Raw genomic sequence first — 27,603 nt, 5'->3', positions numbered from 1 at the left:
AATCACACGAATGTATGCAGAAAGAATGCCACAATGGTACAAAACTGGCTGGAGTAATTAACAAAATCTTGAATACATTTTAACTTCTGTTTTGCATTATTAGTCCTGCTCTAATCATTAGACACTTCACATTGATTTATTGCGAATTTTTTTTTCAAATTCCCTCTCCCTGCCTCCAAAAGAACTTCTAAGACAACTCTACATTCTCCAGCTTCTTATTCATCTGCTGAGTAGCATTTGTTTTTTCCAGAAACTGCGGGCAAATTAAACTTCTTGCCAGGACTACCTGTAACTAGGCCATAGGATTGTCTCTGAAGTCAGATACACAGATACTTGTGTATCTTACAATAGTTACAATATGATTATTATAAAACTGAGCAACCTGTGTTTTTTGTTGTCATGATGTCATCAGTACACCACAGTTGGCTAGTGTTTCTTTTCTCTGATTTTTAAGAGGACCTAATATGGACCAGGTTCTGGAGTGGAAACTTTTTCAGCCTTCAACTGAAGGCTGGTGGTGTCAGAATCTTTCACAAATATTTGTCTACCATGAGCTTATTTCTCCAAGTGTCCCACCATTGGTTCATTTCCCCCTGTGGTAGCAATGGTGAGAGTGTTAGTATAGCCCAGATGCTGGCAGCCCTTGGCATTTTTAGTACCATGTTGGATAGGTGGCTCTGCTTGAAACATCCGTGGCTGCTAGGGTTGCCACCTCAGAGATACAGAAAAAATCAGCCACTGGCCACCCCATCATCAAAACCCTTCCCCCTGCACCAGAAATGGTGCTAGTGTTGACTTCTAGCTAATTATTACTGAAATATTAGAGTCATTTTACATGCCTACAAAATCTCCACAATACTTTATCCTAACATGGCACCACGGTCCATACTAGCAGGGGTGTGAATTGTAGAGCACTCTAACGTGTCTCAAGTGGGGATACTCCCGGTCCCCATCATGTTCCGGCAAGGCAGTACAAACCCTCCAGGTGACTCCCTGCAGTCCTTTCCATTCTAGCAACAGTGAAGAAAATTAAAAACCAAAGACAATCTGTGTGTACGCACTGGGATTGATTTTTATCATGAAGTTGTGGAAATAAGTGTTCACAAGCAATCCGTGTCCCACAGACAGTCTGGGTTAGGGAATGACCGGAACAGCCATAGTTCTGCAGTACATAGCCAGGATCATCCCCCGGTGGACACAGGGCTTGATCCTGGTCCCATTCAGTGACTCCCATTGTCTAGAATAGTGCAGGATCAAGCTGCCTGAGAGCACAACATCCTGGGAGTGAGAGGAGTTTCTCTGAGAGCAGTTCTCTTTTTCCTTTTATTTCCAGGATTGTCCCTCCCCCCTCCTCTCTTCTCTTGAGATGCTGCTGACTGCACAGACTCCATTTGGTGTAGAGAATCCTCTTTTGTATGAAAAAAGAAAAATATAAGTGCTCTCTGTTAGCTGGAGGCTGAAAGGACAGCAGGAGCTGAACAGTAAAACTCTGGATGCTTAAGCTGTGACAAATGGGCAAAAAACAGGGAAATCCAAGAGGCTTACTTGTTTTGTGAGGAGCAAATGTTAGGTGCATGTGGGTCTTCCTGTGAGGTAGTTCTAAACACCTGTCTAAACACTTGTCTCTGCTTCATGTTAAGTTGGTGGTAGACTGAAGTCATAGACTGACAGAGAGTAGCTTACAAAATGCTAGTGAGCTGAAGGGGAGAAGGAGTGACAGCCTGGCAGCTGTTCCTGCTTTTGAAGTGAAGGCACTAGAGGCTTCTGGGGGAGGGGAGTCGGAGAGAGTACAATACGAAGCAAAATGATATAACAGAAATAGTGGAAGAGACTCAGAATTATTTACACTGAGCCCTGGTATCCTCCAACTATTAGTTGGAAAAAAAATGTGAACTTCTAATGACTAAAGATATTTTTCCCCTTCTCAAAACAATTCATTTATTTACCTCAAGCTGTCACTTTACATTACAGTGGTCCTGGAGCTGTGTTTATTGAGCAAGTTGCAGAAGATGATAACCTCTCTGCAAGCATCCGGGTAAAAAGTGAATTATTGGGGGGTGGTTTTGTATTTACTACAACTTCACGCAAATGGCACACCATAGTTATGTTCCACATTAATGGGACACCAGACATATTACTCTTTGTGTTAGCATTAACACTGAAGCAGGACTAACAGGAGTGGTAGGTAGGTTCTAGTTCTCTAGTATGGAAGAATTATTTAGGCATCTGTAGCCTTGCCTGTCATAACAATATTTGAGTGCTTATGAAGATGCTCTGTAGAAAGCACCCCACAACTTCTTAAATTGCTGTAAAGCTATTCTTCTTAAATTATCTAAAGTAATCCTCTATCCAAGATACTTGGTGTCAAGATGGATAAAGGCTATGATTAAAAAGAACTTTTTAAAAATTTACAGTTTTCTGGTTCTTTACTTCCTATTTTATAGCCTTAATTTGGTAGAATAGATGTTTTGTATTTGCTTCTTTCATTTGTTTCCCAGTAGCTAGTAGAGTTTCAGATTTTTACATAGGTCTTCTCTAATAAAAAGTTTCACACTTAGCATGTTCACTTGTACTAAAAATAAGTCCAGGGCTTCATTAGCATCCTTACTGTGAGAACAGTGCAAGCTGAAACACTACACAGATAAGCAAATAGCCCAAGTTGTAATTGGAGTCAGTATCACCTTCCGATATGTTGAACTTCCACAAGTCAGGAAAGCTGAAGTACTAGGAACAGACTACATTCTGCCAGGGTTTGCTGTTTGAAGTCAGTGGGACTTGTGCTCTAAAGTCATTTAAATGCTTCTGAAAATCCCACCATAGGCTCCTGTATATAGGCATAGGTGCCTAATGTTTGGTTAGTGCAGGGGTCTGCAATCTTTCAGAAGCGGTGTGCCGAGTCTTCATTTATTCACTCTAATTTAAGGTTCCGCGTGCCAGTAATACATTTCAACGTTTTTAGAAGGTCTCTTTCTATAAGTCTATAATATAACTAAACTATTGTTGTATGTAAAGTAAATAAGGTTTTAAAAATATTTAAGAAGCGTCATTTAAAATTAAATTAAAATGCAGAGCCCCCCAGACTGGTGGCCAGGACCTGGGCAGTGTGAATGCCACTGAAAATCAGCTCACATACTGCCTCTGGCACACGTGCCATAGGTTGCCTACCCCGGGGTTAGTGTGACTTCTTACAGGTCAGAGGCAGAAGGGGTGTGGGGTGGAAGGGGTGTGTAGTCTTATTTTATTTTTTTATCTTAAATAGACTTAAAAAACAACAACCTCTGAGCCATTCAGTACAGGGGCCTATTATATTAAGCCCTCAGAATGTGAGTGGTGGAAGTTCAGACTCTGGCGTTATGTGATTGGACATACAAACATGAGTCCTACTGGAATGTAGTCCACTCTTCCTTCATGCCCTCAACTGAAAATAGTTGTGTGCTTTTTTGTTTTTTGTTTTTTTTGGTCAGTTTGCTCAGAAAATGAACCATTTCCCCTTCCCTTCCCTCCCCTCCCCGAGTAAAAAAATATTTAATTTGGATTGATGCTCCAATACTCAAAACTTCTGTTGTCTTAACTTTAGCAAAATCCGTTCAGTCTCCTTTCAGCCAAAGTTGGAGTGTAATCGAAATAAAGCCTCACATGTGACCAGCTGCCTTTCTAATCCTATGACTGCCTTAAGAATTCTTTTATTCACTAGGAGAGTTTTTAGCTTGCAAAGCAACATCTGAACCTGGATTCAGTTGAAAATAATTAAGGCAGCAAGCTCACATGTGAGGACTTAACTGCACAACATCCCAGCTCTTGCTAAAGGGAGACTGGTTTTGCTGAAATTGAGAAAACAGAAATGTGAAGTATTAACAGGCAGTTCCGTGTCCACCCATGATGGGTGCAGTAGCTTTTAAAGAACCTGCCAAGGACACAGGCCAAATGGAGTTCCACGTGATCCCGCTTACTGATAAGCTTCTGAGTACGCCATCCTGTCTATCACCTCTCCCTCTCCATCTTAGTGGTCTCAATTGTGTTTAGTGTGAGCACCATCTTGATTGAAGGGGTTAGGATGTTTTGAATCTTTAACACTAACTTTCTTTATCCCTATTATTAATCGGCTGTTGAAGTTAAATAGATTAAAAAACCTTTGTTAAATGGTCTGACAAAAAAAAATCCCCTCAATTCCTCTGAGGTTGTCATTTCACTAACTCTTAGTGTAGATATCCTAGCTTTCTAGGATAGATGGGCCTGAATTTGAAAACGAGCAGGATTTCATTTTCCAGGTGGTATGTTGGAGGAAGCTTTCAGGCCTTGCTCATACATAAATAAACAAAAGTGGCATTAGCTCAACTTTTTTTTCACTAAAGTCATCTTTCAAAACCCTCCAAATTTCAGAAATTATGAAAAAGCAGAATCCCTATCTGCTATCTGACCCTAGTTAAAATATCCAAATATCTTAACACCATACAACTTCAGCTTCTGCACTATGAGCACTATGTCTGTATTAATCATCTACTGCATTTGTGCTAGCAGCTTGATAGGAAACTAGCCTCCTGTTCACCCTCCCTTGACAAGACAGCAGTTTCCTCCCTGTGGGGAGAGAAAGGATGGCCTTGTGATTAAGGTAGAGGTTGGGAGATGAGAGATCTGGAGTTTATCTCCTTGTACTTAGAGAGGTATAACTCTATTGTTGTCTGTGGTGTAATCTGTGATGTACACGAGAACATGGCTACCAGGTGTCCGGAATTTGTGACGTGCCTGACTTTGGGCAGGTCACTTTGGCCTCTTTGGCTCCATCTCCTTATCTGTGAAATGGAGAAAATATTCTCTAATGTCTCTTGTAATTTAGGCCTTGGCTACACTGGCGCTTTACAGCGCTGCAACTTTCTCGCTCGGGTGTGAAAAAGCACACCCCTGAGTGCAGCAAGTTACAGCGCTGTAAAGCGCCAGTGTAAACAGTGCCCCAGCGCTGGGAGCGTGGCTCTCAGCGCTGTAAGCTAATCCCCATGGGGAGATGGAGTACCGGCAGCGCTGGGAGAGCTCGTCAAAGTGCTGCTGCGGGAGTGCTCCTGTGGCAGCACTGTACAGCTTCAAGTGTAGCCATACCCTGTGTCTCACTAGATCTCTGTGAAGGACATAGACCTAACAGGAAAGGTGTTCATATATATGAAGTATTCTTGCTGCAGCATTACTTACACCATTTGACCTTTAGATCCTCTTCAGTGCCAGGTGTTGCAAATTATACAGCCTTTTAAAGTCAGGGTAAGTATTCTCTGTGTAAACGAAGGTAGGTGTAGTTGGAGGCAATTTCAAAATGGAGAGTTTTTAGTTGTCATGTTAGTTGAGGCAATGTCTGCTTTGTATGGAGAGTGCACCGGGGGCTGAGGACTATGCTGAGGCTGCATAGGTTGCTTGAACTCTCCTTTTCCATACTTCCCAGTGTCGGACTTGTGGTTTTATTTGTTAAATGTAATCCTAAACTTGAATTTCCTGGTTTTTGTGTGTGTATGTATCTCTTGTCTTCAGTGTTCTATTAAGTCTCTCCTTTTTCCCCTCTCTATGTTACTTAAGTATTTACAACTTTAATTCCAGCTTAAAGGCTTTTGAGCGTCTGGGAATTGTAAATGATTTGCATCACAATATGGGCCCATGAGAGCTTTCCAGAAAATGTTAGAAATGCTAAAGAAATCTATCTCGCACTGAACTTTACACTATGTGGTTTTTCTTGTGTCTTATTTTAAAACATGGATCCAGTTGGACCTTGGCAGGTTGGGAGGCATGCCTGACAGAAGTTGGCAATACTTTTTGTTGAGCTGGCTACCAGAGATCACTTTAAATTAGAAGTAACTGCAGAGTAACAGTGCATCCCCAGTGGGAGTGTAAGAAAGCTAGCTCTGTGCAGCCTGCAGTGAGAGATTTTCAAGGACATCCAGAGAACAAATGCTTTACTTCTTTGAAGCCTGTGAATAAACACTCTTAGAGATTGGTCAGGGGAGAAACAAAGAGCTTGTTGGGTGAATTTGCCCAAAGGTCAACATAAAGTCTTTAAGGTAGAATGAGGATGGAAGCTTATGACGATTGACTCTGTGGAATGTTCCTTTCAACACCTTAAATCAATCGTTGTGTCTTTTAATTTTAATTATGGGTTCTTCACAGAGGAGAACCGCTGTGGATTTCTTAGCTGGTTGTGCTTTGCAAGTCATGCTAATAGACATTAGTACTGTGAACATATTAGACTATGAATGCATCTGAGCCTAAGAGTGAATGATTAGAGATGTAACCCCTGGAGCATGTTGAAAGGCATGTACTTGCATAATATTTTTTTAGTGGGTTGGGCGTAAGGAAGCAAACATTTTACATTAAAAACAAAAAAACCCCACTCCTTCCTTTAAACAAATGAATTCAACAGATTCTTCATTCTCTGATATTTAAAAACTTGTTTTACACATGTTTTTAAGCCTCTCTTTGTTTATATATAAAACATTTTGGTATTTTACAAAGAGAGATGCAAGTTCAAGACCCTATTCACTGAAAGATCACCAAAGTATGAGTTCTGCAGCAACCTTTAGAATTAGCTTTGTTTCACCTTTCCCCCCTAGACGTCAAAAGTCGGCTTCTTGGCTGTCACTGACAAAGTTTCTCAAAATGCATTATCGTATCTAAGGTTGAGGCCTCTAATAAGTAGCTTCAGAACTTTGAAGGACAAACAAAGGGGGCGGGAGGGGTCCTTAATTTTTCTACTGTTTTAAAAAGCTACCGCTATAATTCTCAGCTGACGAAAATGTCCTGCAACTGCTTTCCTGCCTGATGATAAACTTCTATCAAGTACCAAGAGAAGAAATAAATTCTGTAGAACCATCCTGTTCTGTAAAACTCTACCAGACTGTGGGAGCTAATAGGCTATCTTCTCTTACCCTTCCCCTGTCCCCACCCTGTTTTTCAAGGTGTCTGGAATTTTATGCTAATTCCCAATGCAACTGTGTCCATAGTCCTTGTATGTTTAAACTTGTATCAGGAAATGATTTGTCAGAAGATCAAAGCACTGGTGAGCTGAATGAACTTTTTTGCCAAACCACAGGTTTGGCATGAATGTAAATATTGTCTGATATTTCGGAGGACTGCCAGTGCTCTTGATGCGAGAGTGATTTCTGGCTTACTCTCAAATTACGCTCTGGTTTACATTACTAATTTCATATAGCAGTCTGAGCGGACTGTCAGAGCTCATAATTCGAAGTAAGACTAAATGAATCAATAGTTGCATGCAGATTGGCTGAAGGATAATGACATCTCGTTTAATTTATCATCTCTTGAGTGAACTCTTAAAACACCAGTCCAAGTTTCCTATTGTTGGCAATGCTTCTTATTCTTAAAGCCCCTGCACTTGAGGATCTCAAAGAGTGGCTGTAAATAACTTGCATTACATCACCCTTGGGAAGTTCTGTGATCCCCATTTTACAAGCGGGGAAACAGTTTAGCTCCTCTTCCTCCATCAAAGCTTGTGTGGACACGGTTGCTCGTGAGCACTCATTCCAGGTTGCGAGTATGAGATGGGCGTGCACAGGACCCTTGAAAGGCATTGTTGAGTTTGCAGAGAGCATGCGTATGCTGAACAATGGGTATGCACAAGTGGGCTGAGTTATTGGTGAAACTGGTCAGCATTTTCTTGAATGTGTTAGAAATTTCAAAATGTGAAAATAAACTTAAAAAAAATCAGGATATTTGAGGGGTGGGAGTTCAATTTTTTTCACTCCAGGTCTCTACCTGTGGGCATGGCTCTATGGCTGAGTACACACAGATTAGCTCCAGAACTGTGTAGACCCTACTCAGGCCAAACTAGGAGTGTATATACTAGGGATAGTTGAGGCAAGTGTGAGCCAGAAGGCAAAGGCAAGGCTGTAGTTGTCACTTAACCTCCTTTGGCTGGTGCATCAACTACGGGTGTACAGAAGAGAGAGCTGAGCTGGGCACTCTTTTATAAGTAAGGCTGCGAGTCTTTCATGGAGGTCCTGGAAAGACACGGAATCCATGACTTCTGCAGCGGCCAGAGTGGCTGATCCCAGGGCTGCCTGAGTAGCTGGGACAGCCACAGGACCAGCTGTGCTGTCTGCTGCTTGGGCAGCCCCAGGCAGCTGGTCCCCGGCACTGCCGCAGAGCAACAGTTGGGCCCTGGGCCACACACCCACCCCTCCTAGCATCTAAGCTTTAGTTAAGGGTATTTTTAGTAAAAGTCATGGACAGGTCACGGGCCATGACTTTTTGGTTACTGCCTGTGACCTGTCCATGACTTTTTAGTAAAAATACCTGTGACTAAATTGTAGCCTTATGTATAACCTTTGAGACTTATTTTGCAGCAGAGCTTTTGAGAGAAGAGATTGGAGAAAGGGGCTTGAGAGGCAGGTGCAGCATCTGGTTGAGAGGGACTCTGTGCAGTGGCCCAGTTCCTACCTGTTCTGGGCTTAGTAAACTGCACCCACAGCGCACTGAGAACACCTAGAATGAATAATGTGACTTCCAAAAAACCACCAGCAATACATGAAAGCCAATTTCATTTTGAACCTGCTGGCTGTATGCCAGGAAGATGCTGAGTGCTGGATGGCCCAGCTCCCCCAAATATTATGTCTCAAAATGTGTAGAACTGATGACTCTCATCGGGGGGCTCACCCTAGCTGAAGAGTGCTGACACAGGCACCTTGCACGTATTAGACAATGCCTGATATAGAGCCCTCATATTTATAGGAGGCAAAGGCCTCCCCTTGGCTCACAACTTTCTTTCTTCACCCCTAGACCCTGGTAGAGGAGAACTGTAGACAAGCCTTGCAGCCCACCAGACCTCTCAAGGCAGATAAAGGCTTTTGCTACAAGATGCCATTCAGGTTACCCTGATCAGGTAGTGAGACCAAGCCCTCGTCCAGACTAACCCGCGGCATCGGCGGGTTAAAATCGATTGCTCGGGAATCGATATATCGCGTCTAGTCTGGACGCGGTGTATCGATCCCCGAGCGCGCTTACATCGATTCCGGAACTCCATCAATCCGAACGGAGTTCCGGAATCGACACGGAGAGCCGCGGACATCGATGCAGCGCCGTCCAGACTGGTGAGTACCTCGATTTTAGAAATTCGACTTCAGCTACGTTATTCACGTAGCTGAAGTTGCGTATCTAAAATCGATTTTAATTTCTAGTCTGGACGTGGCCCAAGCAAGGTGAATATGCCTCTACAACATTGCCATGCCTCTTAGGCCTGGCGCATCTGAGGGCTAGCCCGGATTGAAGTGGAACCGGTGAAGGCGAAAGGCATCAGGAGCCCTGGTTGCTGAAAGGAAGAAGTGGATCCCAGGATGGATGGAGGTTCACAGAAGACAACATTTGAGTCATTATTAGAACTAATTAACTGAATAATCCTCCTGCTACTAGTGATGCAAAACAGAGACCTGCATTACAGTAGGAGGGAGTTAACGGTCAGTACAAATTGGGAAAGGAATAGCCCTAAATAATGTGAACAGGAAGAGGGGAGACTGAGTGGCCTGTGATATTTTATTGCTCCTTTGGAAGGATCAGCAAGCTGCCAAGGCAACAGGAGCAAGGGTGTTTTTTTTTTTTATGCATGTGAAGATTTTTACCGTGGGTCTGGTCTTCCTTCAGTCTGAGAAAGCCACTCCTTCAGTTTAGTCAAGAGGGTCCTATGCAACCCAACCCTGGTTACCAGTGTACCTCTCAAACTGCAGTACTGGTGAGGTCATGCACTCTTGTGGAGCAACCAGGAAAGCTACAGCTGAGGTTTGTTATCCTCTGTAGCAACTGTCTCCAAGTTTAGTTAAAATATGGCTCTAAAGATATGTACAGGCTCTTAACTTTGCCCCCAGCCCTTTTATTTTATTTTATTTTTAAAAATCTTCTTAGCTGTCTACTTGTATTACAGTAGTGCCTATGGGCTCTAGCCCCATTGTGCAAATGTGTAAGAAAAATATGGTCTTTGCCCTAAAGAGCATGTTCCTTAATGTCAATATTAAAATGGGTTATGTTGGCATCTGAACTTCTGTTCAGGCTAAGCTAAGCCCTGTTTGCTTAGCTATGCAAGTATTTAACTGATTGTACCTGCAAAATAATTGACAAAGACTTGTTTTCTAACTGGGGTGCACAGTTAAGAGGGTAGGAATAGAACTTGGGTCTCTGAGATCCTGTGTCTTTGTGTAACTCATTTTAGGAACAAAGTTTCAGAGAAACTTGTGCATGAAACAAAACTGTCAATGTATAAATTCTGTCTCCAGGAGGTTAGTGAGATGTACACATGGACCTGGACAGTCTGGAAAGCTAACCTATAACTCTGTGCAACCCACCCAGTTAGGTCTTTCTTTTTTTTCCTCCCTTTAAAAAATAAAAAAAATACAACTTAGCAAAGAGTGCTTCTACTTCCCTCTTACCAGGTCTTGCTCCACTGGAAGGAATAGAAAATAAATGAGTCTCTCGATAAGGTTAAAGACATTTTGATGGTATTTTCAGAACAAATTGGTCCTCTGTTTCAATATTATCAAACACTTGTTCCCAGATTAGTTGGTACTATGGTAGCTTGACATTTAGCAATACTCTGGGGGAGGAGGAAAGATGGAAGAATTAATTGGCAGCCTTCCTGCTAGCTGGTGTTGTCCGTCTTCTCAAATTACTAAGTTTAGGAGTGATTAGGAAATGTTCATCTGATAAATATAGATTTGTCGTGACCTGATATTGGCCATCATGAAATGATCTGTAGCAAGTGGCATTTATTTAAAGCTTTCATGTTTAGTTCTCTTAAATCCCTAATTCTCCCCCAAGAATTTCCACCAGGGAAAGGAAGCTGCAGAACACAGGAAAAAAATGCCTGGGCTGGGAAAGAAATCCATAAATTACCTTGGTGTGTTTTTTGTTTGTTTGTTTTTTGCAAATCCATATAGAAGACTGAATTTTTCAACTACCTTGGAAAAAGTCCCCATTACATTTACTTTTGTGTGGGTGTGTGTGAGGAAGAGAAAAATCTCTTTTGTGGCAGTTGAGGAAGGCCCATAAGGTAAGAATATCAGATTTTCTTTCATTACAGGTGTACATTGATAGCATGGATGATGCAGTAAACCAATACAGAAGTGTTACACTTGAGTCTTGATGTCTTTAGGAAAGTCATCCTACAGGGGCTTGAATTCCTATATTAATCATACTGAAGCTAGGTATCTATCTTGGTTTTTCCAAAAGATTAACAGAGTAATATATTGTAGCTTTGAAATCTGGGCTTTAAAGCACTTGACTTTAAGAATATTTGCTGCTTTTATGATGTGTGTTAAACTGTGACCTGCTTCTATTTTAAAAACCTTATCATTACTACATGCTGGAATAAAATGGGCATTATGACCTATCAAATATGTCTGCTGCTGTTTTCCTTGATAATACCAAAAGTTTTAAATCGCTTTTGTGGAATACGGTAGGTGGCAAATAGTGTTTCCATGATTTGTGAAGAGCTCTGACTTAGGCAAGAGTAGAGAATATAGTTCTGTGTATGTCACCAGAGACTGGGTGATGGGTGCCTCTTAGAAACCTAAACCTAAATTAATGAAATAGTTGAATTTGCTAGGCAGAACTTGCAAACTTATTTTGCACTCTAATGTAAAGATGTTAGTTCCATGTAAAGCATTAGGGAGAGCGAGGTGTGCAAACAAGCCTTCACCCATATCATCATCCTACATGCTCAGTTAACATAGCAGGTAGCCTGCTGGCTCTGATAGAGCTTCGTTGTTTTGGGATCTTTGTAAAGCAAATATTTGGATATCAAGCTATCTTTCATGCAATATGTTTTGTAATAACATCTGCTCTGTGGCTGTTAACACTCTGGAAAAATGAACTCCAGAACAGTTGATACAGCTTCATGTGTTTGTGGTATTTGGTTTTTTCTTCTTCCCTCGGAGTGTGACCTTTATACATTTTTGGTGTGTTAAAGCTTTTTAGCTTCAGCCAGCCATAAGCGCTTGTGAATGTGAGTAGTTCTTATGTTAGATGAAGACTAGCATAAATACTTTTCAGTGTCCCTCTCCGCAACAGCGGTCTGGTATACAACCTGTACAACAACTCTCCCGCTGCCACTGCTCTTCTTTGCTTATTGATGACATTGGCATTTCCCCATCTCCAAAGATAAAGCATTGATTAAGCAAAGATGGGGGAGTTTGTTTGTGTACCTAAATCTGCAAGAAAGAAATGGATAGTATTCATCTCTCATCTTCATTCTGAATCATCCATGCTATGTTCAATCAAATATTTAAATTGTAATGCACAGGTGTTTACTAGAGAGCACCAGATAGTTCAGGGAGTAGCATTCTTAGACTGGAAGCCCCTAACAAAGCTTTCTGTTTGCTAGAGAACAGCTTATGAAACAGTGGCTTGAAGATAGGTAGCGTGGAGTTACTCGCCCTTTCACATTTTTAGTAGATATTGCAGATATTTATGTAACATGTCTAAGCTTGTGCTGGAATACAAAATATTCTAGCCACAGGTAATCTGCTCACATGACTTCTCCAAACAAAGCAGAGAACCTTGATTGCCAAGCCAAAAAGTAGTTCTGCACTACGACTGTTCCTTAGGAATCCTCCAAGTTATTCTCCTATCAAGCAGTTTTCATGCTGGAATTAAAAACCCCGCAGTAACTCAGTAGTTAGAAACCTCTTCACTTGAAATACAAATGCAAGAGATAAGCCTACTTTTTTTTATTCATAACTGCAATTAAAGGGTTACATCTAGAGTTGGTGGGTAGTATGGATTCCACTACCTATAATTTCCGTAGTCTCTTGTTTGAAAACCAAGGACTTCCTAAACAAAAAAAGTGCACCTAAACAAAAAAAGTGCATCTAAAATATTGGATGAAAATGGTTCAAATCATATGGAAGTTGCTCTTTTTTTTTTTAATGCAAAGTTTAGACAAGGTTTAAGTGTGGTGACTTGTCAACTTTGGCAGATTATTTTGAAAAATTCTCGTAATTAAATTCCCTACAAACTTAAGTGATGTGAAAAAGGTATGTAAGGTTTTTGTCTCTGGTGAAGAATCCACTCTTTCCAAAACCTAGAAAAATGCTCATATCATATTAATTAATACTAGTCTGTGCTTACATGCTGCCCTGGACAGACCACCTCAGATATGCCTTTCCTCCAATCCCACCGATACCATGAAGCCTGCAAGAAATCCATCACAACAGGGCTCATCGTGCTGACAGTTCTTATTTTCAGACCACCTGAGGATTTCAACCTGTCTGCCCATCAACATTCAACCACTTCTGTATCAGCTGACACAATGCATTAGTACAATCAGGCACTCCAGCACAGGACTGCTACTCCTCAAAGTCTGGTATTTTGGATGGGCACCTTTTCAGTGTCAGTTCAATCCATTCTCAGCCAAAGCAGGAAGGCTTCTACCAGGAGATGCTAAGTTTCCAAATAGAAGTGTTTCTCCTCTTGGTCATGACAATGCCAGTTATCTCCAGAGCCTGCTGGGATTCCTTCTTACCCTTAAGACATCAGACCTCTGTGTTAGTTCTCTACCAGTCCATCCTGCAGCAATCAGCACTCTTCATCCTCTAGTCGATGACTGTGCTATCTTGACCCATCCTATGATGACTAAATTCCTGAAAGGAGTTGTTCGAACTTCCCCACCCTTGGTGAAGTCCTTTCAGTTCTCGCCAGACCTCCCTTTGAACTGTTATCCATCTGTTCTATGTTGCCTTATAGCTGCCAGCTAGGAGGGTGAGCGAGCTGAGAGCACTTGTGGCAGATCCTCTATATGCCATCTTTCATAAAGAGGAGGTCTCTCTTCTTCTCCACACAAAAAATTCATCTGTAGATGTGCAGACTCACTCCATGCAGCGCCTCCTGCTGGTGACTTCCGGGAATTAGCTCATTCCAGCTCTGGAGCGCCCTCTGCAGGCTGGTGATCCGCCTGTCCTCTGTCCCCCCATGTCCCTCCCTGGACCCCAGTGCCCTTTTAACTGGGATGCTGCCCCCTGGCAGTACCCCAATCTGGGTCTCCCCTCCCTGGGGACCCCCCAACCCACTATCCCCACTTTGCCTCAGTTTTGGCTACTGCCCAGTCTCCATCTAGCCCCTATTCACTGGGGCAGACTGCAGTATCAGCCACTCATCATGGGCAAAGGGGTTTGGACCTACTGCCTTTGCTACTCCTTGGGCTACCCCCGCAAGCCCCAGTACCTCTTGGCCTTATGCTAGGCTGCAGCCTGGGGCTTTCCAGGCAGGGGCTCCCCAGCTCCTCTGCCTTTCCCCATCCCTGCTCCACTCAGGTACCCCATGTCAGTCAGTCCAGCCCAGCCCTTCTCCCTCTACAGGCAGAGGGAGACTGCTCCTTCTGGCTTGTAATAACCTTAGTCCCAGATTTGGACCTTAGCGTCCAAGATATGGGGGTTAGCATGAAAACCTCCAAGCTTAGTTACCAGCTTGGACCTGGTACTTGCTGCCACCACCCAAAAAATTAGAGTGTTTTGGGGCACTCTGGTCCCCCTGAAAAAACCTTCCCTGGGGACCCCAAGACCCAAATCCCTTGAGTCTCACAACAAGGGGAAATAATCCTTTTTCCCTTCCCCCCTCCAGGTGCTCCTGGAGAGATACACAGACACAAGCTTTGTGAACCCAAACAGAGTGAATCTCCCTCTCTGTTCCCAATCCTGGAAACAAAAAGTACTTTCCTATTCCCCCAGAGGGAATGCAAAAATTAGGCTAGCAATCCAACACACAGATCTCCCCGATTCCTTCCTCCCACCAATTTCCTGGTGAGTACAGACTCAATTTCCCTGAAGTAAAGAAAAACTCCAACAGGTCTTAAAAGAAAGCTTTATATAAAAAGAAAGAAAAATAAGTACAAATGTTCTTTCTGTATTAAGATGATACAACACAGGGTCAATTGCTTAAAAGAATATTGAATAAACAGCCTTATTTCAAAAGAATACAAATTAAAGCACTTCAGCACTTATATTTATGCAAATACCAAAGAAAAGAAACCATATAACTTACTAGCTGATCTCTTTGTCCTTACACTTAGAAACAGAAGACTAGAAAGTAGAACTACTTTTCCAAAGCTCAGAGAAAGCAGGCAAACTGACAAAAGACAAAAGACACTCAATTCCCTCCACCCAAAGTTGAAAAAATCCGGTTTCCTGATTGGTCCTCTGGTCAGGTGCTTCAGGTGAAAGAGACATTAACCCTTAGCTATCTGTTTATGACATGGCTTCCCTGGCTTTTTTATACAGGCCAGCTGTGGCTGCTTCCCCAATCAGCCCAGCTTTTAGAGTTGTAGCTTTCAAACCCTCCCAGGCTGCTTTTTAAACCCCTCAGGGCAGGAGCAGGAGCAGGTAATCACCCTGCTACATCATCCCTAAAGAAATTTTGAGGTTGCATATGAAATGAAATGAACCATCCACTTACTGTTTTTTGTTTTTTTTTTTCCTTCCAAAACCTCATGCCTGTGATTAGAAGAGAAGTCTTCAGGCGCTAGCCATCTGATGGGCACTGGCCTGTTATCTATAGAGAACAAAAGCAGTTTGAAAAATACTTAGCTCAGACAGGGTGATAGGGTTTTTTTCTATCAAGAGGTCAAGCTCTATCTACACAGAGACTCTTTTTTTCAGGGGACCTCTGGCTGCATCAATCTTTATTACCAATTAGCTAACATACCCCTTCTTGCCTCACCCCATCCAGAGGGGTCGCCATTCCATTAGAGTGTAAGCAACCTCTGCAGCATTTCTGTGAGCCATCTCAATACACACCTTTACAAGACATTATGCATTGGTCCAGACTTCTACTGCCGGTGCAGCTCTAGGGATGGCAGTACTACAGGCATCCATGCTATCTGCATTCTCTCATCTGCCTCCTGTTCCTATCCATTCATATGCCTGAGTCCAGAGATTTTTAGTAAGCAGTATCCATTTGTCCATGGCTGCGCAGTTGTTCTCCTCCATGCTCCAAACTGAAGGCAGGGATATAGAGGGCAGTATGGAGCAATGCTTCTCTAGTTATTTTCCTTACCACGAATCTGAGAGATCTGCAACAGAGGGGCTGGAGGTCAGGTAGTAGTATACAGGTAGGGAGCACGCATCTAGAAGAACCTCCAGTTACAAGTAAATAACCTCATATTCTGAGGGCAGTCTAGACAGAGTGTTCTGAGTGACTCCAGACCCAGGTGTGAGGCTAGCTAATTATCACAAGATCAGCTCACTTGAGCTGAATAAACAAGGTAAAGCATTGCAGTTTCTGCCCAGCGAGACATAGCAAACTGAGTTAGACTAACAGGAGAACTTGTTACAGAGAAAGAAGACTACACCCAAAGATTTCCCCCGCCCTTAGCCAATTCCTTAGGCCTCTACTATGGGAAATCTTTAGATCTGTAGTTTCCCTTCCCTTCCCAAATCCCCACCCAAGAGTATCACTTATGGGTACCTCCTACAGGATAGATTTCAACTTCACTTGCAAGTTCTCTGCCACTGAGTGCACATTACTGAATCTCTCTCATTTGCTAGTGCGGCTTTGTGGTGGTCTTGTTCCTTGTAAGGACAAGGGTTAGAAGTTGCATATTCAAGTCACTAGGTTAATACCTGTGAGCCTCTGAGCATGCGCAGTATGAATTAAATATTACCAGAAATTTAAGGAGTCTCAGTCTGAGCTGGTTGCTCATGAATTTGTTAGCAAGTGCTGTGTCTCCTCATCCAATCTGCTTCATGAGTGCTTCAACAGTATGTTCCTTGTAAGCGCAGCAAGACCCACAGAATGTTTTTTTTTCTCACTTGTTCTTGGCCTTACTGAATGGGAATTCTGAATCAAGGAGCAGAACAGGAAGTGGGGCATGAGTGCACTGAAGAACATATGTGCCCTCTCAAAAGTGTGGAAGGGCTCAGAGCCACAGAGTGGTGCCCTAGCCTCTGCCAAGCAGCTGTAGGAAAGGGTGGACTGGCAGGTGTCCTTGGCAGTGCTGCATGAATGAGTGCAAAAGCTGCTGTGTCTCTGTGTGTGTTCACAGGAGAACAAAGTGACTGAATTTTGTGTCATGGCAGGAAAGGCTGCAAACCCCTGCTGGAACACAGTGCTGGCTCTATGTGAGCTGACACCACCACAGGGGAAAGTTTAAGTATAAAAGTTCAATGAAACTTTTTTTGAAGGTATGAGAACTTTTTCTGTCACATTGAATCACATAAAAGTCCTCTTAACCGATGTTTTGAATGTAATCTAAGTCTGGAGTGTCAAAGTAACTTTTCTGTTCATACTGTACTACTTTGTTCATGGATCAAAGAATTTGGCAAATACCCAACCTAATTACGCATAAACTTTCTAATGTTTTAGCTTGTGTAGCACCGCCCACCTTCCCAGACAGGTCAAGTTACTGCTCCAAGCATTACGGTCAAATGATGTACTGTGTGCTAAAGAGGCACTGGATTAACAGCCTTGTACATTTAGTTTTACTTTATATGAAATATTGAAACCTATAGCTTTTTGTATTGGTGGCTACATTGGTATCTTGGGAAGTATTTTTGTATTTAAAGAACATCTAGAAAGAGCTAAATGGATAGAAAATAGCTACTGAGATCATGTTGTTTTAAAGTAGTGGTTCTCAAAGCTGGTTTGCCGCTAGTTCAGGGAAAGCCCCTGGCATGCCGGGCCAGTTTGTTTACCTGCTGCGTCTGCAGGATTGGCCGATCGCGGCTCCTACTGGCCGCGGTTTGCCGCTCCAGGCCAATGGGGGCTGCGGAAAGCGGCATGGGCTGAGGGATGTGCTGGCCGCCCTTCCCGTAGCCCCCATTGGCCTGGAGCGGCAAACCATGGCCAGTGAGAGCCGCAATCGGCCAAACCTGTGGGCGCAGCAGGTAAACAAACTGGCCTGGCCCACCAGGGGCTTTCCCTGAACAAGCGGCAGACTGGCTTTGAGAACCACTGCTTTAAAGAGTAGTGTCTTTTAACACCCTAGAAACCTGTAGTTAATACAGTTGTGAATTTCCTACATCAATATTTCTTTCTTTCTATGGGGAAAATAATGTACAAACTGCTATAGCAAGTTTGAAAGTCCTGCACAAATGACTCTGTGATATGACAATGAGTAAGGCATCTAGAATGTCCCTAAGCACTCTGAATCTTCCCATTGATGTGATAAAGCAGTATTGCAAAGCTTTACATTGGGTTTCTTGTGCCCTTCCTTTCCGGTGGTTACCCTTGTGATTGAACTCTAGCTCTTCAGCCAGAGCTGGTTTACATTGCATTGTTATGTGACCTGCATATTTTATAAACCATGTCCATAAAGGGGCTTTTGCAACTTAAGTATTTTATTAGAATATTTGGATGTCATTAAGGAAAACATACTTAACGGGCCATACAGTTTATGTGGAGTTTCCTGTTTGTTTAGTTCTTTAACTTTCTTTTTGGGGGGTAGTACTTAACCTAGAGCTACTGACTTTGCTTAGTGTGTTAGAATTGGATCTTACAAATGCTATTATGTCTGCAGACCATTGTAGTCCCCTGTGTGGCGCATTCACTAGTAATCTTTGTATTTTCCCTAAAACTGTTGATAGCAACCATGTTGATCCTAATGTAGCTGAGGGGTTGGCAGCTGCTGGTATTTTAACCATGATGGTGTCTACTACTATTCTTTTGTAGCCTATGCAGTAGTTAGAATCCACCTATCGTCTGCTTCCTTGACTTGTGGTGGGAGAAGGTAAAGAAGGGAGGTAGGGCAAGAGTAGTGTGCAAGTTTGGAGAGGAAAGGTGTTTCCCTGGAGAGAGTTAAAGGTGGGTTGCATAGGGATGGTCTCCTCCCAACAGCCCTAATTTGTGGTGTCCTGCTGACAGCCAGACACTGTCCCTGATTCAGCACCTCTGGTGAACCAGCTATTATACTGCAGCAGCATTACCACCAGTAATAGCCATCATCAGTGATACATGCCCCCACTTGCTCTCTCCAAAACACTGTTCTTACCCGCCTGCTTGAGCAAACAGCCAAACATTTTGCAAAATGGTGCAGCCTAGAGCTTATTGAATCCAAAAACTACTAAATTAGTGCAGCTTTAAAATCTGACAAACGAGTAGCCTCGCTGTTTCTGCCTAGGTTCAGTATTGAGCACTTTCTAGAGCAGTGGGGGGGCTGGAGGAAAAAAGGGAAGATGTGTGTTTGGAGTGGAGGGGGAATGGAAACTAAGTCAGATACATTTCTGAGAAGCACTCTCAAATTTACCTGTCTTTCAGAGGCTTATTTACCATAATTCTTCATAACTACCCCAGAGGAAAAGGTAAGATGATGCTCAGATTTGACATATTAAAGTCGAAGATCTCAGTGTTTTACAAAGGCAGCTAAGCATAGTTATCTGCATTTTACTGGTAGGAACTCAGTCGCGGAGGCTGAGTAACTTGCCCAAGGTTCCCCTGCAGAACTGTGCCACAATAAGATGTTGACACCAGGACATGTGAGTCCCATTTCCCCTGTGCTAACCACTTGAGGAGGTTTTGTTCTAATGGGGTGTGTGTCCTGCAGATCTGAAATCTTAAAATTGCATTTGTCCTGAACGCGGGTGAGGTCTATCTGTCTCTCTCTCTCCAAGTTCCACTCTCATGTGCCCTGCAGGAAAAGTGAAACTTGAAAGCATAGGCGCCAACTTTTCCCTGGTACCGGTGGGTGCTTGTGCCCCAACTCCACCTGGCCCTGCCCCAACCCCTTCCCCAAAGTCCCCACCCCAACTCCACCCCCTCCCTGCCCTTATTGGACTCCTTCCCCAGATCCCCGCTCTGGCCCCGCCTCCTCCTCTGAGCACGCTGCGTTCCACCTCCTCCTCCCTCCCAGTGCTTGCCGCGTGAAACAGGTGTTTCGTGGCACAAGCGCTGGGAGCTAGGGGGAAAGAGAGCACGAGGTGTTCAGGGGAGGAGGCGGAGTTGAGCTGGGGGCGGGGTGGGGAGCTGCTGGTGGGTGCAGAGCCCTGGAGCACCCATGGAGTTGGCGCCTATGCTTCAAAGCTACAGGCCTTAATCTGGACAGGCTGGTCTTTCTGATATGAATCATCTGGGATGTGATTTTTCTTGGCACTATTTGTATTGTAATGAAACCAATTGCATATGCAACACTTTATTGTTCAGCCATGTCCAGAAGATGGTGTGTAGGGCTACCTTTTGCATTCCATGCACAGGGGAGAGCACAAAAACGAAGGCTGGGATTTTTAAAGGAACTTGATGGAGTTAAGTACACAAATCCCCTTGGCTTTCAATCTCTTAATGTCTTTCTCTCAAAATCCCAGCCCAAATGTATTAGGCCGCATAGATCCCTGAGGTAACACCACTTACTTCCCTTGATTTACACCAGAGATGAATTTAGCACACAGTTAGCTCTCCCACTTCTTTTTTTAACATTTAAGAGACTCTCTAAACTGCTCCATTTACAAAGTTGACTGAAATTCAAGGTTATAAATGGACAATATGGACTTTATCAGGCTAATAATAGTGCATGAACTAGCTATTTATGGCAGCTGCCTTATGGTCTTGAGGCTTTTTCCATACTCCAATATGACTGCAGCCTGCGTATTACAGATACTAAAAAAATGCTTCTCATCAGCCGTTTGCAGTGTTGTAGCTGCATTGGTCTTGGGATATGAGAGAGACAAAGTAGGTGAGGCAATATATATATATATTTTTTTTATTGGACTACTGTTGGTGAAAGAGGCAAGCCTCTGAGCCCCACAGAGCTCTTCTTCAGGTCTGTGGAGCAAAAAAACCATGTCTCTTTCACCAGCACAAGTTAGTCCAATAAAAAAATATTACTTCACCTACCATGTCACGTTCAGCAGAACAGCAGTCTGCCTGAAGGTAAATGTTGCCCACTATAAGCAGGTGAGTGGCTATCTGATCTAGAAATGGAAAGAACAGAATGAGCTATGGTTCCTCCCCCACCCCCAACCTGATCTCTCTTTATTTTATTAAAAAAAGGCCCTCAATCTGTCATCCTGAAATAGCAGTGAAGGAGTGATGAGATGTGGACTGTACAGGCCTGCCCAAACCCAGTAGATCAGTCTACACTGTTATTTAGTGCAGGTATGCCTGCCCAAGCTGCAGTCACACCTTCGATTGCAGTGTAAATCTACCTGTAGTGACAGTATTGGGTGAGTGGCTGGTTGGAAGGCTGATGGTTTTGGTTCTGTCCTACCTCCAGAGAAACTAGCAAGTATGCTTTGAAGCTCAGTCTTAATTTCCAGGTAAAATTCTGCTTAGCACAATGGTGAGATTGTCTTAATATGTAGCAGTATAACAAAGTGATGTTTGCATGCAATTAGATACCATAAAGGCTCTGTCTCAGGCTTAAATGCATGGATTATAGAAGGAGTGAAGTATTTTATAGCCACTTTTTAAGGCAGCAAATTCCAGAATAGTGATTCATCTATCCAAATTTGTCAGTCCAAAACGCCAAGTTAGTCCTCCTGATAATTAATGAAACCCTAATTGCAGTTTATTGTTTGTACAATCTATTGTTTTGACCCAAAGGATGGATGCTTTTTTCAGCAGGTGGAGGAAAAACAAAGGGTAGTCTAAGTAAATCTTCTAATCCATAAATATAAAACTAGTTGAAGGTATGACATCAGAACTGCAAAAACAAAAAAAAGAGCTCTGTTTTGAGACATATACCCATACTATTTGCCTCTCCTCAACATGTTTATGCATCAACTTCTATTCAGTAATTGTTTACAAATAAAATTTCCTATCTGTCTTGAATGGTCATGTATTGAAAACTTTTGCTTTTGTGAATCCTCCTGTTTCATGAACTGATCCTATGTGGATCTGAACCACAGGCAAACTAACTATTTTAACAATAAATCACCTTTCTTTATTAAATTTCTTGATGCAGTAGTGACCAAGGATGCAGATACCTGGTGAATTATATGGTTAAATTCTTTTTGACGCTCTTTGGGAGATTGGCATTCAGGTGAACTGGTATTTGGCAAACCATTTTGTGGTCTTCATAGCCCTCCCCTGGTGATATTATTGAGTCAATAAGAGGGGTGTTCATGTTGCTGATACAGGTGGTCCCTCTTTATATACAAGTAATGTGGTTGCCTGGACTAGAAATGTAACTTAAGTTCCCTTTTCGGTTATTGTTACAAAGATCAGGAAGGTGGCTGACTGTTTCTAACCATGTTCCATTGCTAATCCTGAACAAGGTGAAACTGTCCTTTCCCACTCTCTCTCAAACCTCTGAGTAAATGAACTGAAACTTGAGAACTGACTCTTGTATCCAAGGTCCTACCTGAGTTTGTGTAACCCATTTACCAGCTCCATTAGTCTTTGCTGCTAAAGTAACTCATGCATTAATTCATGTAACTGAGCTGTGCAGAGGATGTCAGCTGCACAGCCATGAGAGAGACCATAATTAAAGTCATGAAGTAATAAGATCTTCTAGGTAAAAGGTTTTCTCAATTTAAATAAGAAGATTTCTGTGGAAAGAAACCATGTTTGTCACTAATACTGCTAACACAATATCTCTGTATAGCCAGTGACTACCCAGCATCTGAAACTACCTGTTCACATGGGGCCCAGTCTTTGTCATGTACACCAGTGTAGTGTGAAGGTAGTCACATTACCATTTTGCTTTGTTAGCCTCTTAACCCACTCTGCACTTGGGGAAACAGCTCCCTGTTGCCTTCCACCATGTGTAATGGGACCTAGTGTGTCTGGTTGCAGCTTGTAATAAATACGTATGCAGTAAAATTATTCTAACTTTGTACTACACCACCCCACCGACAACTATTCTTGTTTTAATATGTGGGTCAGTCAGAAACCAAACATGTTCTTGATCCTGTGCATCTCGTCAAGTCACAAAGCTGAAAGTTCGTTTGCGACTTGTGAAGAGCGATGATCTTTGTACCAAGAGGCAGCATCAGTGATGGCAGATAAGGTATCCTTGGCTTTAAGCAAAAAAGATTTGCTTTGTCACTGAAACCTCAAAAAGAAACTTGCCAAGTTACTTTGGCCCCAGTTCAACTTGCCTCTTAATAACTGAACACTTACGAAAAAGGGCTCCACTGCACCTTTTATTTGAAAGCCCTGGAAGGTTTTTTGGGGATAACTTAAATAACTCCTCTCCCTCCCTGCTATTTAAGTGCCAATGTTAAGACAAGAACAAATGGATAGAAACTGGCCATCGATAAGCTTAGGCTTGAAATTAGACAAAGGTTTCTAACAGAGTAGTGAAGTTCTGGAACAGCTTTCCCAAGGGAGCTGTTGGGTGTAAAAAACCTAACCTGCGCTTGATCAGTTCAAGGAGGGGATGGTGTGCCTAAAATAGCATGTGGCCCATCTGCAACTGCTAGTTGCAGAAATCCTCAATGGCTAGAGATGGGGCACTAGATGGGGAGCGGGGCAGGTTCTGAGTTACTGCTTTCCCAGATGTCTGGCTGATAGGTCTTGCTGACATGCTCATGGTTGAACTGATTGCCATATATGGAGAGAGAAAGGAAGGAATCCTCCCTCTTCCCCCCCCCCGTCAGATTGCTAGAGACCCTGAGGGTTTTTTTCCCTTCCTCTGCACCCTGAGGCATGGGTCACTTGCTGGTTTAAACTAGAATAAAATGGCAGATTCTCTGTAACTTGAAGACTTAAAATCAGGATTCGGGGACTTTGTAGCTCAGCTGGAGGGTGTGGGTGTATTACAGGAGGGAGTGGGTGAGGTTTTGTGGCCTGCGATGTGCAAGAGGTCAGACTAGATGATCACGGTAGCCCCTTCTGGCCTTAAAGTCTGTGTCTTTTAAATCAAAATAGAGTTAAGATTGGAAAACTGGCTATGTAAAAATGGCACATTAATCAACAGACATGCTCCCTCTGTATCTAGTATAGTATCTGGACTGTCTTTTGAGCATATTTTTGTTTCTTCTACTCTTTATTCCAGGTAGCTGCAGTGGCTCTGAAATGCTGTGGTGGAATGAGCTAGGTTCTCTTTTAGTTTGTACATCACTAGTGGACAAAGGTCTGAATGTAGATTCTCTGTCACTGGTAGTGAAGTAAGCCAGGCTGATTGACAAAGCTGGCAGTTGAGGAGAAGTAAAAGGATGACTTCTCTGACAAAGAAACTTTGATGTGGAATTCTGATTTTTATAACAGTAGTATCTGAGCACCTTTCAGTAGTACATTAAGGAATGTGACTAACATCTGTCAGGTATGATTCATTCTCTCTCTCTTTCCCGCATCTTCTCCCCAAGGGGAGAATGGTGTGTGTGTGTGTGTGTGTGTGTGTGTGTGTGTGTGTTTTAAACATGTATGCACTGTTTGTGTGTTAGAGAAGCCATGGTTCAAGGCGTGTGCCTTGTCCATGTGATGAGGTTTGTGATGCTCCTTAGTTCCTATGGGATTTTGCCTTGGACCAGCCACTGAAGGAGCTCCATCTCCCACCCCAGAAAACTTTTTACCTCTATTTTAGAAAGTTCCACTTTGCCAGAGAATCAGAGTTGTGTATCATAGTCCTCCTTACAGAGCTTTAGGCCATCTCCTAGATATACTTAGCCCAGGCAATTGAGTGCTTTGATGATAAGAACTAAAACCTTGAACTTGACTTGACTTGATATTCTGTGGAAAGCCAGTGTAGAGAGCAGAGGACAGGATGCTCTCAAGACTAAAAATGTAGAACTCCATAATGCTTCTTTCAGAATATAACCACCTTGTGTCATCTCACTTAGCTCTTCTAAAGCACTGAATTTTTTACTTTTTATTTTTAAGAGGGAGAGAGGAGTGGAAGAGGGGGATTTTTGAAAATGCCCATAAAATCCTTTGTAAGGGAAAGTAGTTAATGGAGCTACAAAATGCTATAGTTATGTAAACCTAAAATTATACAATGGCTTAATTAAAGTTTGAATTGATGCTATAACCAAGAGTAACAACACTAAAATAAAACCCCTTTCAAATGTGCTTGACTTGATAGTAAACGTTTGACAAACTTGAAAATGTGTATGGTACATTTAAATAAAAATGCACAGGATTAAAACATTTTCAAATATAAACCAACATTGATGTAGAGAACCGTAAAATGTTTTTTCTCTTTCTAAATATGTTTAGAAAAATAAATATCTGAATTGAGAAGAGATGCCTTCTAAACCTCTGACTCTGAAAATGGCGTACTTCATCCAGTGTGTCCGTTAGCTCGTTACTAATAGATATACTCCTACTGCTTTCCTTTGTATTTTGAAATCATTTAGAAGCTATCCTGAATAGGTAAATGTGTAATGTAAACAAAGTTCATTATAGCTGATAAATTTGAAATGTTTATCAAATCTGAGGGATTGTGGGAGGGAAAGAATCCTCATCTGTGTTTTATTTGTTTCCCAGCTTTGAAAGTCTCGAAGTTGATTAAAGGCTTTACAGTCACACAAGGGTGTAGCTGTGCCAATAAATATAGAACTTGAGTAAAATCAAATGTTGTTGTTCTAAGGTATGAAAAGGTGCCTGTCATCATAGTGTTTTTTGTTTGTTTGTTTTTTTAAGGCAGCATTTGAGAGGAAAGAACAGCTTTGTAGGTTTTTAATTTTTTTTTATTTATTTTTTTATAGCAACCAGGCTGAAAACAGTATGTGCACAGTAACACGAAAACAGTAATTGGGGCATCAGGACGACTTACTTTGAGTGCCCATGGATTGTAAAGAGTTTTTAATCTTGCTTGGACTAATTCCCATGTATTCCATGAAGGTTAGATCAGGTGGTTTAGCGACTAGCTAACAATGGCTTTGTGACTTTCCACGTGAAAGTATAAATATATAGCTGATGATGATAAAGCCTTCAAAATTAAAACCTGGATGCAGACAATATTTCTTCCCCTCAAAATGTTACCCAAAACTCTTGCTTTGTTTTCTTAAGCCATTTGTCTTTTCTTCCCTCTCCTCCTCCCCACACTATCTGCAGAGTGTCCCAGAAGCTGTATCAGATATTCATTCTGCACCTGTATCAGATATTCACTCTGTGCTCTTCACTTAGTATGTCCACAGTAAGAGCTCCAGGATGAAACTGACTACAACTGTGTCCATTTCACTCAGCTGTTGGTACTGGAATTGTGGTGCCTAGAGATGCACAGTTCTTTGTGTGACCCTCCCTTGTAGGACTGCACCACAGGCAATTTCAAAACTTCAGGGGGAAGGTACAGGAGAACATTTTGGATTTCTTAAACTGTATATCAATTTTAACTCCACTCTGTTCAATATTAACGGAATAAAACCAGGTATCTTAACCTTGGCTGAAAAGGTTACTTAAAAAAAACAGCTTACAATTCTAAATGGAGGATTTATTTGTTCAAGGAGTTGAATTTTGTACTTGTAGCAATGCATCATTCCAGGACCATCCCCACTCCCTTTTGTCCCACAGATGGTCTCTAATTGAATAACTGGTATTTGAACATAAATAAGACTGATTTAGTCACGAGTATTTTTCGTAAAAGTCATGGACAGGTCACGGGCCATAAACAAAAATTCACAGGCCGTGACCTGTTCATGACTTGTACTAAAAATACCCTCCCTGACTAAAACGTGGGTGAGGTGCTGTGGGTACTTGGGGTGTGTATGTTTGCCGTGGGTACTGCGGGATGTGGCCCAGGACCCACCGCTGGCACTGGGCGAAGGGGCAGAGGTGTTGGCAGGGCTGGCAGGTGCTTCCTACCCAGCTCCGCGTCCCTGCAACTCCTAGGCAGCGGAGGCAGGGGCAGGGGCTCCGCTGCTCCCCCCATAAGTGTCAGCTGCTGCAGTTCCCTTTGGCCAGGATCTGCAGCCAGTAGGATCTGCAGGGGTGAGGCCTGCAGGCATGGGCAATGTGCTGTGCGGAGCCCCCTCCCAGCCCCTCTGCCATCTAGGAGCTGCAGGGGATCCATGCCAGTGGGAGCCAGGGAACCCCCCACTCTGAGGTAAGTGACACCTCCCTGGACTTTCCAACCTTTAGCCCCTAGCCCTGAGCTCCCTCCTACACACCCAAACTGTTGCTGCTGGCCCAGGGGCGACCCGAGCCGGGCATTCATAGATTCATAGACTCATAGACTCTAGGACTGGAAGGGACCTCGAGAGGTCATCGAGTCCAGTCCCCTGCCCTAGTGGCAGGACCAAATACTGTCTAGACCATCCCTGATAGACATTTATCTAACCTACTCTTAAATATCTCCAGAGATGGAGATTCCACAACTTCCCTAGGCAATTTATTCCAGTGTTTAACTACCCTGACAGTTAGGAACTTTTTCCTAATGTCCAACCTAAATCTCCCTTGCTGCAGTTTAAGCCCATTGCTTCTCGTTCTATCATTAGAGGCTAAGATGAACAAGTTTTCTCCTTCCTCCTGATGACATCCTTTTAGATACCTGAAAACTGCTATCATGTCCCCTCTCAGTCTTCTCTTTTCCAAACTAAATAAACCCAATTGTTTCAGCCTTCCTTCATAGGTCATGTTCTCAAGACCTTTAATCATTCTTGTTGCTCTTTTCTGGACCCTCTCTAATTTCTCCACATCTTTCTTGAAATGCGGTGCCCAGAACTGGACACAATACTCCAGTTGAGGCCTAACCAGCGCAGGGTAGAGCGGAAGAATGACTTCTCGTGTCTTGTTTACAACACACCTGTTAATGCATCCCAGAAT

General features: G+C 42.7%; 1 protein-coding gene across 3 annotated transcripts in view; it reads left to right on the top strand.

Annotated features, from left to right (window-relative positions):
* Window positions 1–27,603, top strand: part of KANK1 (KN motif and ankyrin repeat domains 1) — a 173,222-nt gene that overhangs the window by 12,842 nt on the left and 132,777 nt on the right. The gene's annotated exons all lie outside the window — the stretch shown is intronic.

This window comes from Gopherus flavomarginatus, chromosome 3 (genome assembly GCF_025201925.1).
Source record: "Gopherus flavomarginatus isolate rGopFla2 chromosome 3, rGopFla2.mat.asm, whole genome shotgun sequence".
Taxonomy (NCBI): domain Eukaryota; kingdom Metazoa; phylum Chordata; order Testudines; family Testudinidae; genus Gopherus; species Gopherus flavomarginatus.
The sequence above is the reverse complement of the archived record's forward strand: the minus strand, read 5'-3'. Positions and strand labels throughout refer to the sequence as shown.